Source organism: Triticum aestivum, chromosome 6B, assembly GCF_018294505.1.
Source record: "Triticum aestivum cultivar Chinese Spring chromosome 6B, IWGSC CS RefSeq v2.1, whole genome shotgun sequence".
NCBI lineage: Eukaryota > Viridiplantae > Streptophyta > Magnoliopsida > Poales > Poaceae > Triticum > Triticum aestivum.
In genome coordinates this window covers 9581258-9584823 of record NC_057810.1, presented here as the reverse complement: position 1 = coordinate 9584823, position 3566 = coordinate 9581258, and the positions used below count along the sequence as shown (strand labels likewise).

The window sequence follows — 3566 nt, the reverse complement described above, 5'->3', positions numbered from 1 at the left end:
GAACATCGCGGCGTGATCTACACCTGAAGAATAGCCTCTAGGATGTACCCGTGTGCGTGCAAGGCCCATGTTCAAGACGGGAAGACAGGCGGCCGGATGGCTCATCTCCGCGTGCAGTGACCGGCGCGACATACGAGCTATCGCTACACCAGCTCTCCTCTTTTTGTCGTTGAAGCCAACTACAGGTGCTCTGTAGTACAGAAGAATGAAGCAAGGAATACAGGCGCAATCAACAGATATAGCATGTGCACATGCATGAGCCATTCACGTATCTTCTAGCCGGCTGATGGCGAGAAGGTCGCCACCCGAAGACGACGCCGACGGTGCCTGTTAGCATACCGATCTACTTCATCATGCTCGGTGTCGCCGAAGATGGAGACACGCAGCTCCCTACCTTCTGCTTATTGTCCACTCCGCCTCACTGCACACTTTGAAGATCTAGAGCACGGCGACGTCCACTCGGCGCCCGGACACGAAGCGAAGGCCGGGGTCCCACACCATGATGCCACGAGGAAGATGGCCTCCTACCCTGTGTCGCTGCTACCCGCGCCACACTCATTCGGAGGCCGGAGCCGAGCAAGTTGGTGCCGCCCGAGGACAAGGCGCGGCTGCAAGGCGACGCGACTTCAACAACAACACCGCTCCTCTATGATCTCGTGAGACGATGCCTTGACTACGCCGACTGCCGTGGACTCGGCGTCAGGTCGGGACGAGGCGTCGACTACATAGGCCGTGCTGGCATGAGCAACGCGACGGTCATCACCGATGCTGGTCTCAGCCGACAATTACTCCCGCAAGGCGTAGCCCCTTGCACACCCTGAGAAGCTACTGGTCGTCGAGATGTCCGAGCCGAGCGCGATCCATGCTACCCCAACAACAACTCTTCCAACGTCGCCAAGACCGACGAGGCACGACGGCGAGGGCAAGCGCGGCCACCGCAAAGGCCAGGCTACTTGCGGCGCGTGTACCGACGAGGACACGGGCTCTGCCGCCGCCCACACACACATCACCATCATCATGCATGGAGAACGCGAAGCGAAGACGACGAAGACGACCACACAGCTCAATCGGAGGTATCCCGCGGAGCAACCCGCGGGAGTAATTAACCGGGAGCTTTTCGAGGCCCCGGGAACCAGGAGATCACACAATTGCCACAGCCAGCTTGGCCGTGCTAGTAGGCCACGAGCGCACCCTTTTTTTTTGGATATTGTAATTTTATTTATCCAGTGAGATTAATGAAATACATGTTCCCGTATTTCTTTTTCTTTTGTGTACTATAGTACACTGGCACGCCCGCATACACAGTTTTCTTTCCCCGGCGTCTAAGAGAAACACACTCCCTTCTTCCCTTCTCCCCGGAGTCCTTAGCTGATGTTTTTCTCGTGTCAAACACCATATGCAAGCGCTGGGGCAGCAAGCATCCTCTATGACTCCGTGTTTCTCAAACTCTTCCGCAAGCACCACCGGAAACCTCCTTTGCTCGGCTTCTTCGAAGGGTATATTGACCGCTTCGTTCCCATCATGGAATCGCCCAACTGTATCACTGCTGCTTGCTTCTCCCTGCCCAAGAGCAGCATGCCCTACAACGACCGTCGAGAATACATGGGCTGCCGCCACGGCCTTGCTGTCCTAGTCAGTAAGCAGGAGCGCAAGACCGTCGTGTGGGACCCCCTCACCGGCCAACAGAACAGCGTGGCTTTTCCACCGCGGGTGGACGACGACTTTATGCGGTCTTTCTATAACTGGCATGGTACGGTGTTGTGCGCTGATACTGAAGATGGGCATGTTCACGGAGATTGCTTCTCAAGCCCGTTTAAATTGGTTTTGGTCTATACCGGCATTGGTGCACATGCATTTTGTTCTGTCTATGACTCGGCGTCTGGTGTTTGGGGAGTTGTTTCCATGATTGCGATAAGAAATGAAATTTCTGTGTTTAGGCCCAGCATCCTAGTCCGGAATGCACTTTGCTGGTTGATTTTTGGAGGTGATATCCTTGTGTTCGATTTCGAAATTCAGAGCCTTGATGTGATCGAGAAGCCGGCAGACTATCACATTGAAGACATGTGTTTTCAGCTCTTATGGATGGAGGATGGTGGAGTTCGCCTCGCTGTTTTGTCAGGAAAGATTGTCCAATTATGGGAGAGAAAATTTGACTCTGATGGTGTTGTTGGATGGGTGTTGCTGCAGAAAACTATTCCACAGAAGGGAATGCTTCCAAGGGGAACACATTATGTACTTTTCGCGGGGTATGATGAGGACACAAATGTGATTGTTCTCACTATGATGATTGGCAACTTCACGATCCAACTTGACTCAATGCAGATCAAACACATTGTTAAAAGAAATAACATGTATACAAACACCTTTTATCCCTTCACGAATTTCTATACTGCAGGTAATACCCCCTATCTACATTGCACAATTAAAAAAAGATCTAATTAGTTTGTTTCGCTTCTATTCATTCCAGTTACTTTTGATGCGTGATTGCGGTTGTTCTTGTGATTATGAATTGAACTAGATATATAAGAATACATTGTGTTGTTTGTTTCTTTGTTGGTCTGGTGATCTTATTGGTGATCTGATTTCTTATTATTATAGGGCTCCATTAAAGCTAGAACAGGAATACAAAATATTTCTTTGATGTCTGCCAATTGCTAAAGGCTAAATATAATTATGTGCTCTTCTAATGATCTTTTCTTCAGAGGGTTTCTAAAAACTGGAAAGTGGAAATGGCTGCAGTAAGAGATAGTTAAACCTTTTAAAATAATTAAACAGTTGGAACGTCTGGAGGCGGCTTAAAGCTTGTTATCTGTTTTGTTTTTCACTGTTTTTCCTTGCAAGATTAAATTTATCATGTGCTCTAGTTTTATCAAAGTAGTACTAGTTCATTAATTTCACATAGTACTATGTAATGCTTGTTTTGGAACTCTGGTTTCCCAATCCATGCAAATTTTAGCTGGCCTTTTAGTCATAACTGGTTCAAAGCTCACTCAAAAATAATTCTCGATAAATACATTTTCTCTGAACATGTAAACAATTTCATCATGTTTTTTGGACCTGGTGATATATGTGGCTTCATTTACTATCCTTGACTCAACTTCTCTTCGAATTTTCATATGGTTTTGGGAGTTGAGAGGAAAGGGGCGAATCTGGTAATTTGAACACACTAGATCTGCCAACGTGCTATCTTGGTCAAACAACTTACGTAATTTTCTCTGTTCATATGTCTTTATTTTTGCTTGGTTACCCAATTTACAAGATGTTGCAGTCTATTTTTACATTTCCAAGAAGCATGCCTTTGGGTAGACATACCAGACATTTTTTCTTTGTACTCTGAGCCTCACATATGGCTTGGCACACAAAAGCAAATCTGGAATAATTTGACAATAATCTTGCAAGTTCAGTTATTTTTTTGCCTCAGATGATAGGTTTCTACTGCGATCATACGCATTTATGTAGCAAGAATCTTGAAAATATGTCACCATACAGGTGTTAGTACAAACTAAATGCTCTGTTATTGTTGTTCTCTGTTTGTGGTATCAATTTCTCTAATAATGATGGGATGA

At 46.8% G+C, this 3566-nt stretch overlaps 1 pseudogene; it reads left to right on the top strand.

The window, feature by feature from the left end:
- The first annotated feature begins 1396 nt into the window (after positions 1–1396).
- On the top strand, positions 1397–2028 carry LOC123138578 (uncharacterized; annotated as a pseudogene).
- Positions 2029–3566: the final 1538 nt, after the last annotated feature.